Source organism: Lithobates pipiens, unplaced genomic scaffold (genome assembly GCF_037356315.1).
Source record: "Lithobates pipiens isolate NorthernLeopardFrog02 unplaced genomic scaffold, aLitPip1_a1.2 Scaffold_11, whole genome shotgun sequence".
NCBI classification, from domain to species: domain Eukaryota; kingdom Metazoa; phylum Chordata; class Amphibia; order Anura; family Ranidae; genus Lithobates; species Lithobates pipiens.
This window is the reverse complement of record NW_027507696.1, coordinates 8,197,755-8,213,045: the sequence shown is the minus strand read 5'-3', so window position 1 is coordinate 8,213,045 and position 15,291 is coordinate 8,197,755. Positions and strand designations below refer to the sequence as shown.

General features: G+C 43.3%; 1 protein-coding gene across 1 annotated transcript in view; it reads left to right on the top strand.

Moving 5' to 3' along the window:
- Positions 1-15,291, top strand: part of OLFM1 (olfactomedin 1) — a 113,775-nt gene that overhangs the window by 37,648 nt on the left and 60,836 nt on the right. The gene's annotated exons all lie outside the window — the stretch shown is intronic.

Below are 15,291 nucleotides of genomic sequence, written 5' to 3'. Positions count from 1 at the left end.
AGGAGAAAAATGACCTGTTTGCAAAATTTTATAACAAGCTATTAAACATGATTTTTTATTTTTTTTTGCATCTTTTTTTGTTTGTTTAGCAAAAAATAAAACTCCCAGCTGTAATTAAATACCACCAAAAGAAAGCTCTATTTGTGGGAAAAAAATTATAAAAATTTCATTTGTGTACAGTGTTGTATGACCGCGTAATTGTCACTCAAAGTGCATCAGCGCTGAAAGCTGAAAATTGGTCTGGGCAGGAGGGGGGTTTAAGTGCCCAGTAAGCAAGTGGTTAAACAAAGATAAATATGAGTCTGGTTGTGTGTATGTTATGTGTATGTTGTGTGTATGATGAGGTATTCAGGTTCAGATGCGAGGAAGATGCAGATATGGCCACAAGAGCGGAGCAGCAAAACATAAGCTGGTACTGAGCTGTCGGTGCCTCATCACAAAATATGGCGTTACTGTGCTGCCCTCTGCAGGATGAATAGGGATGACGGTCCTCCGTTCACGGCAGGCGCGGCTCTCTGCGCTGTGCATGTAAAGGAGGGCTCTAGACTGAATTCAATGTGTATTTATAGAAAATTGTAGTAGCAGGAAAGTGAATATACAATATCAGCAATATCTTTTTTTATTGACTTAGGGATTATTTTTTTTTATGCAAGCTTAACAAAGTCAGTTCTCTCTATCGGGTGTGGCTTCATTTTATAAACGTCTGTATACAAGTTTGTGTGCAATTTTCCTCAACCTGGTGCCAATAGCTGTGGGAAAAAAGAGATGCTGAGTGCCCAGAGATTCACAGGAAGCCAGCTACATTGCAGAAGATGTAAAGCCTATCATTGATTATAGCATGCAGTTTTCGATCACATATAAACAACAAGAAGACATGCTGGTGTGATTCCCAAAATAGCAGGAGCTAAGGAGGTACATGCGTTCTAAACCGTCAAAACATCAGTGACTTTTCAGGCAGTCTTCAAAAAATATATATTTAGGTTGGCAGCCCTGCAAGCTGCATTTACATGATCAGACTAAACACATACGGTCAGAATTTATGGATGCAAAAGATGGGTACAAAGCAAGATCCATAAAGACATGGATGAGCGTGTTTTGGGGTGGAGGAACTTGATTGACCTGCACAGAGTCCTGACCTCAACTCGATAGAACACCTTTGGGATGAATGAGACCCCTTTCACACCAGGGCGTTTTGCAGGCGCTATAGCGTTAGAAATAGCGCCTGCAATCCGTCCTAAAACAGCTGCACCATTGTCTGTAGTGTGAAATCAATGGGGCAGTGCTGTAATACCGCTGGCAAAACGCCGCTATTGCGGCTTATTGCCGGAAGTTTTAACCCTTTCTCGGCCGCTAGGGGGGGTAAAAGCGTCCCCGCTAGCGGCCAAAATGCGGCGCAAATCCAATGGTAAAACGCCGCTAAAAATAGCGGCGTTTTACCGCCAACGCTATGGGCGACGTGGTGTGAAAGGGGCCTTAGCCCTTGTACACACGGTAGGAGATTCCGACGGAATGTGTCCGATCGGACCGTTTTTGTCGGATATTCCGACTGTGTGTGGTCTCCATCGGACTGTTTCCGTCGGAGTATCCGACGGACCAAGTTTTCCAACTTGTTGGTAAAATTTTCAGACAAAATTCTCCGATTGGACATCCTCCGATCATGTGTAGAGAATTCCGATCGGACAAAGTGCCACGCATGCTCAGATCAAATTCCTACATCAAAGCTATTGGCTACTAGCCTGAGCGTAGTCCCGTCGTAGTCCCTTTGTCCGACCGTGTGTATACAACAGTTTCGGACAAAATCCGTCGGACAAAATCCGACGGATTTGGTTGTTGGAATCTCTGACCGTGTGTACAAGGGCTTAGCCCTTGTACACACAGTCGGACATTTTGTCCGAAACTTGTGTTGCATACACACAGTCGGACAAAGTTGTTGGAAAATCCGATAGTTCAGAACGTGATGACGTTATTTCGTTAATGATAGGACTACGTTCAGGCTAGTAGCCAATAGCTTTGGTCTAGGAATTTGATCTGAGCATGCGTGGCACTTTGTCCGATCGGAATTCTCCACAAACGATCGGACAAAGTCCAATCGGATCATTTTGTCGGAAAATTGTATTTTCCGTCAACTTTGTCCGACCGTGTGTATACAACAGTTTCGGACAAAATCCAACGGATTTGGTTGTCGGAATCTCCGACCGTGTGTACAAGGGCTTAGAGCACAGGCTGCAAGCCAGGCCTGCTAGTCCAACATCAGTGGCTGACCTCACAAATGCGCTTCTGGAAGAATGGTCAAACATTCCCATAGACACACTCCTAAACCTTGTGAACAGCCTTGCCAGAAGAGTTGAAGCTGTTATAGCTGCAAAGGGTGGGCCAACTCAATATTGAACCCTACGGGCTAAGACCGGGATGCCATTAAATTTCATGTTTGTGTAAAGGCAGGTGTCCCAATACTTTTGACAATGTAGTGTATATGTATATATGTGGACAGACAGACGCAAAGCTTTCTGTTTTGCTTGGAGTATCTGGATATCAGTCTATATATATATTTATATATAATGTATAAAATAATAATCACATATCACACCATTACTCCCCAGAAAGAGCACCTGCCAGTGCCCATAAAAGTGTAAAACAGTGCCCCATCAGTAATGCCTGTCAGTGCCCTTTTGATGCCACTCATTTATGCCTGTCAGTAGCTCCTCGTCAGCTTTGTTGCCCTTCTTTGTACTCGCTTTATTTCCAGTACATCCTTTTTGAGGACTGGTGTCCAGAACTGGACAGTATACTCCAGGTGCGGCCGGACCAGAGTCTTGTAGAGCGGGAGAATTATCGTTTTATCTCTGGAGTTGATCCCCTTTTTAATGCCAATATTCTACCTGAGCCTTTCATCTACTAGGACCCCCAGTTCCTTTTCCATCCTAGATTGCCACAGAGGTTTTCTCCCCAATGTATAGATTGCATTCATATTTTTGCCACCCAAATGCATTATTTTACATTTTCTACATAAAACCTCATTTGCCATGTAGTCACCCACCCTATTAATTTGTTCAAATCTTTTTGCAAGGCTTCCACTTTCTTCAGAGAAGTTATTGCCCTGCTTAGCTTAGTATCGTCCGCAAATACTGAGATTGAACTGTTTATCCCATCCTCATCCTCCAGGCCGTTTGTGAACAAAATAAATAGAATTGGTCCCAGCACAGAACCCTGGGGGACCCCACTACCCACCCCTGACCATTCCGAGTACTCCCCATTTATCACCACCCTCTGAATGCACCTTTGTAGTTTTCAATCCATGTACTCACCCTATAGTCCATGCCAACGGACCTTATTTTGTACAGTAAACTTTTATGGGGAACTGTGTCAAATGCTTTTGCAAAACCCAGATACACCACGTCTACGGTCCTTCCTTTATCTGGATGGCAACTCACCTCCTCATAGAAGGTTAATAGATTGGTTTGGCAAGAACGATTCTTCATGAATCCATGCTGATTACTGCTAATGATACCGTTCCCATTACTAAAATCTTGTATATAGTCCCTTATGATCCCCTCCAAGAGCTTGCATACTATTGATGTTAGGCTAACAGGTCTGGTCTGTAATTCCCAGGGATGTATTTTGGGCCCTTTTTAAATATTGGTGCTACATTGGCTTTTCTCCAATCTGCTGGTACCATTTCCAGTCAGTAGACTGTCAGTAAAAATTAGGAACAATGGTATTGGCAATTACTTGACTGAGTTCCCCAAGTACCCTCGAATGTTAGCCAGCTGGTCCCGGTGATTTATTAATATTATGTTTCCCAAGTCTAATTTGAATTCTATCCTCTGTTAACCATGGAGGTGCTTCCTGTGATGTGTCATGAGGATAAACAATGCAGTTTTGGTTACTGAAGTCCCCCCCCCCCCCCAATTCCCCCATGAAGACTGAGGAGAAGAATAAATTTAATACCTTCGCCATCTCCCCATCCTTTGTAACCAGATGTCCTTCCTCATTCTTTATTGGGCCTATATGGTCTGTCCTCCCTTTTTTACTGTTTATATACTTAAAGAATTTCTTGGGATTTTTTTTTTTTTGCTCTCCTTCGCTATGTGTCTTTTGTGTTCTATCTTAGCCGCCCTAATTGCACCCTTACATTTCTTGTTGCATTCTTTATAAAGTCAGCCTTGTATTTTTTGAAAGCCTTCTCCTTTGCTTTTATATGCATTTTTACATTGGGGGTTAAGCCATCCAGGACTTTTGTTTGCTCTTTTTATATGTATTACCCAATGAGATGCATTGGCTAATGCCCTTAAAGCAAACCCATCTCTCCTCCGTGTTCTTTGTTCCTAAGATTTTATTCCAATTCATGCCTGCTAGCAAGGTTTGTAGTTTAGGGAAGTTGGCTCTTTTGAAATTCAGTGTCTTTGTATTCCCCTTATGTTTCCTATTTGTGCGATTGATACAGAAGCCAATTGACCATGTTTCCTAAATTGCCCCGTATTTCTACATCCGTGATCAGGTCTGTATTGTTGGTAATCAGTAACTCCAGTAACACTTTATTTCTAGTTGCCTCTACCATCTGAACCCTGAAAATTGTCCTGCAAGACGTTTTACGACCCGTACACATGGTCAGAAAATATGAAGATAAATTTAGTCCAATGAACGATTTTCTGATCGTTAGTATGCTGCTTTTGACAGCCAATTACGAATTTTCGGCAGACAAAAACTGAATGTGCAGTCTTGAAAATATTTGGCTGATGTGACCACAACGTCCAATTTTCTTTTCATTAGTACGGTTTTCTGACACAAAAAAAATCTGAAGAGCAAGACTAGGGCGGCACAGTGGTGTAGTGGTTAGCACTCTCACCTAGCAGTAAGAAGGGTCGCTGGTTCAAATCCCAACCACGACACCACCTGCCTGGGGTTTGCATGTTCTCCCTGTGCCTGCGTGGGTTTCCTCCGGGTACTCTGGTTTCCTCCCACAAACCAAAGACATGCAGGTAGGTTAATTGGCTTCTGTCCAAAATTGGCCCTAGTATATGAATGGGGACCTTGGATTGTGGGCTCCTTGAGGGTGGGGACCAATGTGAGTGTGCAATGTACAGGGATAAGGACAATTGTAGACACTCAGGTTGGACTGGTGTCTTTATTCAACCTTACTAACTATGAAACTAGGCATGCTCAGAAATGAAAGAACACATACAAAACAATTCAACACATTACGTCACTTCTGACACTGAACTCTGCCGTCAGAAAATGTTTGGATGGCGAGTACCCTCTTCACTTTCGATTTGAGACTGGCATCCAACAAAAAAATTGACAAATTCATCCAATAATCTGACCGTGTGTACAAGGCTTTAGGTACTAATGCCCCGTACACACGATCAGAAATTCCCCCAGCAAAAGTCCAATGTGAGCTTTTGGTCAGAAATTCCGACCGTGCGTATGCTCCATCAGACTTTTGCTGGCGGCATTCCCATCAGCAAGAGATTGAGAGCGGGTTCTCTATTTTTCGGTAGGAAAAAAAAGTTCAGAACGGAAATTCTGACCGTCTGTACAAATTCCGACACGCAAAAAGTTCCTACGCATGCTCGGAATCAATTCGACGCATGCTCGGAAACATTGAACTTCATTTTCTCGGCTCGTCGCGTTGTATGTCACCGCGTTCTTGACGGTCGAAAGTTCCGAGAAATTTTGTGTGACCGTGTGTATGCAAGCCAAGCTTGAGTGGAATTCCACTCGTGCGTAGGGGGCATTAGACGATTGCGTGGTTCCCTCCACCCAGTCTATGTCTGGATAATTAAAATCCCCCATTATGATAACACTTCCCATCCTTGCTGCTAACTCAACTTGTGATAGGAGATCCGTCTCCCCTTCCTCCCTCAGGTTAGTTGGCCTTCTCCTTAGCTTCATCTCTTTGGAGCTCTACCCATGATTCCACCTCCTCCCTAGCTCCCTTAGTGATGGGTTGCATGACCGGGCAATTGTCAAAGTGCGACAGCTGAAAATTGCCCTGGGCAGGAAGGAGGGGGGGGGGGGGGTTGAGTGCCTGGTATTGAAGTGATTAAACTACGTAGGGGTTGGGATATCCAAAGGCGATTGTAGAATCAGACTGTAAGACTATTGTGGCCACACACTTGTGTAATGCAGTAAAATGCATTAAGACCCCTTTCACACCAGGGCATTTTGCAGGCGCTATAGCGTTAGAAATAGCGCCTGCAATCCGCCCTAAAACTGCTGCACCATTGTCTGTAGTGTGAAAGCCCCGAGGGCTTTCACCCTGCAGCGGTGCGCTGGCAGGTCGTCAGGGAAAAGTCCTGCCAGCAGCTTCTTTGATGCGGTGAAGGAGCGGTGTGTTTACTGCTCCTCCACCGCTGCTTTCCATTGAAATCAATGGGGCAGCGCTGTAATACCGCCAGCAAAACGTCGCTATTGCGGCGTATTGCCAGCGGTTTTAACCCTTTCTCGGCGGGGGGTAAAAGCGCCCCGCTAGCGCCCGAAATGCGCCGCAAATAGCGGCGTTTTACCGCCGACGCTATGGGTGGCGTGGTGTGAAAGGGGTCTAACATGTGGTACTATGTGCACTACATATTACCATTCATGAATGAATGAAGTGTCATAACACAGCCTGCCTCAATGCATGAAAACATGCAGCACACGTAAAAATGGGCCCTTTGTAAATGCTTATTCAATTTAGGAAGAAACCTTAATATGAACAGCCTATTAGCTTGTTTTTCCTACCAAATTTTTTTTTTTTCCGCTCACTATGTGTGATGATAGTGACAGAATTTAGAGAGGATGCTTCCACGCACAGGAAAAGTATATTTTGTAAAACTGTTCATGTAGTGAGTTTCAGCTGGCTCCTGATATCCTGGTCAGGCACAAAACAGGAAACATTGATTATAAGGCAGATTTGATAGTTAGAAAAAAAACAAAAACAAAAAAAACAAAGCCCTTTGCTGATTTGATACAAGAAAGAAAAAAAAGTTACAGATTTGATAGAATTTACCTCCAAGACCAATCATTTTCCATTAGGCCTCATGCACACACTGGTTTCTGGTAATGCCCCATGCACACTGAAGCTCAAAAAAAGCATTTTCTGGACGCCAGATTGCTGGCAGAAAAACGCTGGTTGAAAAAACGTGCTTTTAACAGCGTTTTGTACTAGCGTTTATGATCGTTTATGGGCGCTTTTATTAACCACTTCCCACCCGGCCAATGTACATATACGGCCGGGTGGGAGCCGCCACCTTCCGACTGGACGTTCAGGAACGTCCTTCAGAAGGAGGGGGATCACGCGCGCGCGTGCCCACGCAGCGGCGCGATCCCAATGCGCTCGTGTCACCCGGACATGGCGCATCTCGGATCGGCAGGAGTGCTCTGTGATTGGCCCTTCTGATCACATGATGGCCATGTCCAATCACAGCCGTCATGTGATGTAAACAAACAGCTGATTGCTAGGCAATCGGCTCCTCCTCTCCTCACACGGAAGTCGTGGATGAGGAGAGGAGAGCAGATCGCTGCAGCCGGCTGGTGATCAGTGAGTATGAGCTGTTTTTACAGCTTTTTACTCACTGATCACCAGTCTAGTGTAATACACACATCACCACACAGTGTAAACACACATGACCCCAAATAAAAAAACATATGTCCCACTAAAATCACATGTTCCAATGATTATCTGCACACATATGTCCGTGATCACCTGCACACATATGTACATGATCATTTGCGTACATATGTCCGTGATCACACAAACCAATTATTATACACTTAACAGAATTTTTTTACCAAAGACATGTAGCAGAATACATTTTGGCTTAAATTTATGACAACATTTGATTTTATTGTATTTCTTTTAAAATAGAAAAAAGAAAATATTGTTTTTTTTTCCAAATTTCCGCTTTTTTTGCGCAAAAAATAAAAAACAGAGTCGTGAATAAATACCACCAAAATAAAGCTCTATTTGTGCAAACAAAATGATAAAAATTTCATTTGGGTACAGTGTAGCATGACGGCGCAATTGTCATTGAAAGCGCTAGAGCGCTGAAAGCTGAAAATTGGGCTGGGAAGGAAGGGGGCGAAAGTGCCCGGTATTGTAGTGGTTAAAAATACACAGAGGACACTCCAAAAATCCCACAGTGCATTCCAAACTCCCACAATGCATTGAACAAATAGAACGACGAACACTAATTAACGTGTGTTTATGAGCGTTTATGGGCGTTTGGCGTTTTTTGGTGGTGAAAAACTGCACTTTGAACGCAAATTTCTGGCAAAAAAAGCTCCACTGCTCATTAAAGCTAAAAAACGTCCATGTGTGCATGGACACATAGGCTAACATAGAGTGGAATTTATGAGCTTTAAAAAAAAAAAAAAACGCCCAAACTCCAATAAACTGCAGTTTATGAGCTCCAGTGTGCATGGAGACTTAGGCTGGGTTCACACTGCTGCGGTGACGAGAATCGGATGTGATTCGCACCACACTGCAGTGCAAATCACGTCCGATCTCTGTGTGATGCAAGTTCAGCCATACAGATGGCTGAATTTGCATCACACCCACCCCAAACTCGCACAGGACCCTTTTTTTGGTCCGCAGCAGAATCGGATCGCATTGGATGTTCACACCATGCGATCCGATTCCTGTCCGAGTTTGTAGATGGCACTGCGATATGCGAACTGATCTGGGGGGTGTCATTAACATTTCACTGACACTCCCAGCAGTTCGCATAGGGCAGTGTGAACTGCCGCCGGGAGGCATGCGATGCGGGAACCCGCCGCGGATTCGCAGCGTTCCCGCATCGCTGCAATGTGAACCCAGCCTTAATGCTGATTTTAAACAGCATTCTAAATGCATCCAAGCTACATTTTTTCAAAACAGTTTAGGTAGGTTTAGCAAAGTTTGGGAGTTTTTTTTTTTTTCAATGGGCAGAATTTTAATTTATTCTGGTTATTGAAATAAATAAATGCTAGTGTTTATGCTCGTTTAACAGCATTCAGCGGTTTATGAGATTAAAATATGCCTCTCCTGAACACGATTTTAGGGTGTTCAGAAAACATTCACTTAAAGCGGGAGTCCGCCGGGACTCCGTGTTTTTTTTTTTTTTTTAAAAGCCAGCAGCTACAAATACTGCAGCTGCTGACTTTTAAAATAGTGACACTTACCTGTCCCGCGCGCCCGCGATGTCGGCACCCGAAGCTGATCTGTAGATCGTATGTCGGGTGCTGCCGCCGCCATCTTGGGTATGGCAATCAGGAAATGGAGCCTTTCGGCTTCATTTCCCGGTTCCCTACTGCGCATGCGCGAATCGCGCTGCGCAATAAGGACGGTCCCCACTGCCTCTGGGATCTGTGTGTTTCCCAGCAGGCAGCGGGGCACTTGCGGAAAGGGGCGGGCACTTGCGGAAAGGGGCGTAATCTACGCTCCTTTCCGCAGAGAGCTATCCCGGAAGTGGGTGCAGATACCTGTACTGTACAGGTACCTGCACCCCCCCTCCCCCCTGAAAGGTGCCAATTGTGGCGCCGGAGGGGGGGAGGGTTCCGATGAGCGGAGGTCCACTTTAGGGTGGACCTCCGCTTTAACTACTAAAAATGTTGGTGCGTGCATGGGCACATAGGATAACAGAGGGGAGTTTAAAGGGCAGAAAAACAAAAAAACAAAAAAAACACCTAAACTCACAAAAATGGGAGTGTAACAGCAGCCGAGTGACTGTTTAGCAATTGAAGAACTTACCCTAATATCTAAAAGGTACTTTTTTTTTTTGTATCAATTCATAATTTTTACGTTCATGGTCAGTGAAGAAAGGCAGTAATCACGGACAAGCTTTCCTAGAACTTTCTTGGAGCATTTAGACTGAAATCTACCACTGTAAGCCCTTGTACACACGGTCGGAGATTCCGACGGAATGTGTCCGCTCGGACCGTTTTGTCGAATATTCCGACTGTGTGTGGTCTCCATCGGACTGTTTCCGTCGGAGTATCCGACGGACCAAGTTTTCCAAGTTGTAAAATTTTCAGACAAAATGCTCCGATCGGACATACTCCGATCATGTGTAGAGAATTCCGATTGGACAAAGTGCCACGCATGCTCAGATCAAATTCCTACACCAAAGCTATTGGCTACTAGCCTGAACGTAGTCCCGTCGTAACCAAATAACGCCATCACGTCGGATTTTCCGACAACTTTGTCCGACCGTGTGTATGCAACAGTTTCGGACAAAATCCGACGGACAAAATCCGACGGATTTGGTTGTCGGAATCTCCGACCGTGTGTACAAGAGCTAATAGATCCTAGTTTTCAGAAAATTTTTATGGATTAAAGAGGTGAACAATCTCTGGTGAGCAGCAAAAATGGGAGATATTGGTTAAAGAGACAACCTTTATTCTGAAAGCTCCTTTGCTGCAAATACACTTTTTGGAGAAATCTTACCAGTGCAAGTGATCATTGAACGCAGTGTAGTCACAATAACACCTGCTGATGTATGCACAAGTTATTGAAAACAGCCAATGACAGGAAATTGTAGACGAAACAACACAATGCAAAATATCCATAATTCATTTGCTCACTTACGATAAATCCAAATATGTTAACAATGTAGAATTATTAAAATGTTGCAACACTGTAGCCTTGCAATGTATTAGTAGCAACAAATTCATATATTTATTTTTATTTTTTTACTTTAATGCAAGGAGAGCCCCAGATTCAAAATGTTCTGGTTTAGGCCTATATTTTTAGAAATTTCAGTTTAAGCCCTTGTACACACGGTTGGACATTCTGACAACCAAATCCGTTGGATTTTGTCCAAAACTGTTGCATACACACGGTTGGACAAAGTTGTCGGAAAATCCGATCCTTAACTTTAATGGAAACGTGTCTCTGTATGTTTATATCACTTCAATAAAAGTTTGTGGAAAAAAAGAAAATCCGATCGTTCAGAGCGTGATGACGTAATTTCGTTACGACGGGACTACGTTCAGGCTAGTAGCCAATAGCTTTGGTCTAGGAATTTGATCTGAGCATGCGTGGCACTTTGTCCGATCGGAATTCTCTACACACAATGGTACAAAGTCCGATCGGATCATGTTGTCAGAAAATTTTATAGCCCAGCTGGAAAACTTGGTCCGTCGGATACTCCGATGGAAACAGTGCGATGGAGCCCACACACTGTCGGATTATCCGACAACACGGTCCGATCGGACATTGTCCATCGGAATATCGAACCGTGTGTACAAGGGCTAAGCTCTACAAAGGTTGCCCTTAGACAAGTGATTTAAAGGAGAAGTATGGGAAAATATAAACATGCATACCCACCTACCTGCTGGAGCATCGGTCAGGTGCAAGCCCGAGAACTGAGCCATCACAGGGCTGCTGATCGCTCAATTCTTGGATTTGCTCTGAGCAGAGAGCGGTGACTGCTAGTCAACAATCTGTCCCTCCCAACGCTCACTGGAGCACTGGGTAAGAGCGACTTGCTCAGGCGCTCAGCACTGCTGAGAGGCTGACCCAGCTGTCTGTTATGCCGCGTACACACGTTTGGAAATTCTCGTCGGAAGAAGCTCTGATGGTTTTCCCGCCAGAATTCCGATGGAATTCCGCTCAAGCTGTCTTGCCTACACACGGTCACACCAAATTCCAATCGTTTATAACGCGGTGACGTACAACATGTACGACGGGACTAGAAAAAGGAAGTTCAATAGCCAGTAGCCAATAGCTTCTGTCTCGTAGTTGAATCTGAGCATGCGTGATTTTTGGCGTGTTGGAATTGCATACACACGATCGGAATTACCGATAGAAAGTTTTTTAATGTCAGAAAGTGAAAAGTAATCTTAGACAATTTGCTGCCCTTTTTTTTTTTTTTTGCAGTATTTTAGCTTGGGCTTAATTCCATCTCCTGAGCTCTTCTCCTGCTTTTTGCAAAATTCTGCATGTGTATAAAGGTGTTAGGTGTTAGTAGTTGCTAAATCTTGAAAAAGAGGCAAGCTGAGAATCCTTTTACATTACCGTTTTTAAATTTTACACCTGCTTGCTTTACTTGCTAAAGCAAATGTGGCTAATCTTAGTATATACTTTACCAAACTAAATCATCAAATATTAAACCAATAGATGCAATAAGCTAAATAACCAATAGGCAGCCTTAGTAGCAAACGGCAATTCAGGAATAATACAGATCATGGAGTCCTGTTAGGCTAAATAAAAATCACACAGGTCTCTCTGCAACCTGTTCCTAATTTCTCAAATGAATGTCTAGCCCCTCCAAACTCTAATGCCGCGTACACACGGTCGGAATTCTCGTCGGAAAAAGCTCTGATGGTTTTCCCGACGGAATTTCCGACGGAATTCGGCTCAAGCTGTCTTGCCTACACACAGTCACATCAAATTCCGATCGTTTATAACGCAGTGACGTACAACGCGTACGACGGGACTAGAAAAAGGAAGTTCAATAGCCAGTAGCCAATAGCTTCTGTCTCGTAGTTGAATCTGAGCATGCGTGATTTTTTGGCGTGTCGGAATTGCCTACAAACGATCGGAATTACCGATAGAAAGTTTTTCCGTCGGGGAAAATTGAGAACGTGCTATCAATTTTTGGCTGGCGGAAATTCGGACAGCTAAATTCCGATGGGGCATACACGCGGTCGCATTTTCCGATGAAAAGCTCTCATCGGTCTTTTTCTGGCCGGAATTCCGACCGTGTGTACGCGGCATAAGGCATCTCAGTGGATCCTGACATTGTTGAGATCCCTCCAGAGTCTCAAGCGGCTCTGATCCTCCAGAGTCTCAAGCGGCTCTGATCCTCCAGAGTCTCAAGCGGCTCTGATGTCAGCCAACAGTGAGGGTCGCAGGAAAGCACGGCCAAATGTCACGTTGTTCTTTTAAAATACTGCGATTTTCTTAATAAAACCACAGCATGTTTGCTGTCCCACTGAACTGCATTAACTCAGCATGGATATAATGGGGCAATTTAGAAATGGAAAGGTGAGGCTGTACTGTAGGCAGAACGGACAGGAAAGGGTTAAGGAGCTACGGGATTTGGGTGGGATTTAGGCTGCTATAAAGACCAGCTTATTTACTGTACGGAGGCTGCCCCTTTATTTCTGCCTTCTTAGTGCGATAGGATTATTTTTTACAGCAAAGTGACAAGAGGCATGATGAGAATTGTAGTGAAGCAGAATAAGCAGACCCGTCCATTTCTGCTATTGAATGGCCATGGAAAAAAAAGAAACCCCAAGATTTGCTTCGCTAGTTATTGCAGCAAAAAAAAAAAAAGTAATTCTTTATGTCTTCACTAATGGTTGGTCTGTTCTATGTTCCGATAAGTACAAAGGAAGGGAAACATACACAGTCGGATTGAATGACACTTTACTATGGCTTCATGCTTCCCAAGCCTCCTGATATACTGTAGCTATAATTGGACAGTTGCCTGTGTCTCTTAAAATAACTGTAATTGGCCCTAAGAGTATTAAAATAATGCCACACAAATGGAAGTAGCCTGGGATCTAAGTGTGTATATAATCCCCCCTGCATCCTGCAACCTTTAATTAAAGGCACGATGTACATCTTTTAATTGGTGCAGTGGAGAAAACTGACCTCTTGAACCAATAATGGAAGCGCAGTTAGAGAAAGATTCAGCAGATGGCGCCACCGCACCACACTTCGCATTCCTGTTGTGTACTGGCAAGATTGTGTTCATTAATTTAGAAAAATAAAGAGAAAGAACTAAACAAGAGCTTATCAATTACATAATATATCATAGTCAATTTTCCAATCATTGGCAGCTCGCTCTGCTTGTGCCAGAGGGGCTCTTACCTGTGTCAGCAGTTTCACAAGGCGGAATCATTTACATACATTATGTTAATGGTGCTCATACCTGCCCTGTGATGGTCTATTCTGCCAGGAAGCGCAGCATCCTCACTGATTCCTCATGTGTTCCCCCGGGGCCACTTACCGGCTGCACTTTACATCGATCACTGTCAGTAATTAACTCCATCATCGCTGAAACCACTAAGTGAGCCATTTTCTGGCTGCTGAATGGCAGCTAAAAGCCGATCAACTCTGACTTTCCACGGTTTATTAATCATAGGAAAAAAAAAAAAAGTGCTTTCCTCTGTTTACTTCCCTGAGCAATAGTGATTACATTACAGGGGCATTCATTTACCATGCATTTTTTTTTTTACTGGATTCAAATATGTGTTGAAATATATTGAGGCGAGAGAGAGAGAGAGAGGAGGACAAAAAGAAGAGAGAAGATTTAAAGGAGAGAGAAAGGAGATCCAACAAAACAGGAAGAAGGAGAAAGAGAAGAAGAGAGGAGAGAAAAACGAGCAGGAAAAAAAAAGAGTAAAAAAAAAAAGTAGATGTAAAAAGGGTGAAAGTACAAGATCAAAAAAAAAGAAAATGGGGGGGGGGTGAAGAGGAGAAGCAAGACAAGTATAAAGGATAGAGGGGTGAATGAAGGGATGAGATAGGATAAAAAGAAAGAAAAGAAATAAAGAAGAGGAGTAGAAGGTGAAAATATGTGTTGAAATATATTAAAATATATTGAGGGCGAGAGAGAGGAGGACAAATGTCAAAAAGAAGAGAGAAGATATGAAGGAGAGAGAAAGGAGATCCAACAAAACAGGAAGAAGGAGAAAGAGAAGGAGAGAGGAGAGAAAAACGAGCAGGAAAAAAAAAAGAGTAAAAAAAAAAAAAAAAGGAGTGAATGTAAAAAAGGTGAAAGTACAGGATAAAAGAAAAAGAAGGGGGGGGGGGGGTGAAGAGGAGAAGCAAGACAAGTATAAAGGATAGAGGGGTGAATGAAGGGATGAGATAGGATAAAAAGAAATGAAGAAGAGGAGTAGAAGGTGAAATTATGTGTTTAAATATATTAAAATATATTGAGGGCGAGAGAGAGAGAGAGAGAGAGAGAGAGGAGGACAAATGTCAAAAAGAAGAGAGAAGATATAAAGGAATGAGAAAGGAGATCCAACAAAACAGGAAGAAGGAGAAAGAGAAGGAGAGAAAAACGAGCAGGAAAAAAAGAGTAAAAAAAAAAAAGGAGTGAATGTAAAAAGGGTGAAAGTACAAGATCAAAGAAAATGAAGAGGGGGGGGGGGGGTGAAGAGGAGAAGCAAGACAAGTATAAAGGATAGAGGGGTGAATGAAGGGATGAGATAGGATAAAAAGAAAGAAAAGAAATAAAGAAGAGTAGTAGAAGGTGAAAATATGTGTTGAAATATATTAAAATATATTGAGGGCGAGAGAGAGAGAGCGGAGGACAAATGTCAAAAAGAAGAGAGAAGATATGAAGGAGAGAGAAAGGAGATCCAACAAAACAG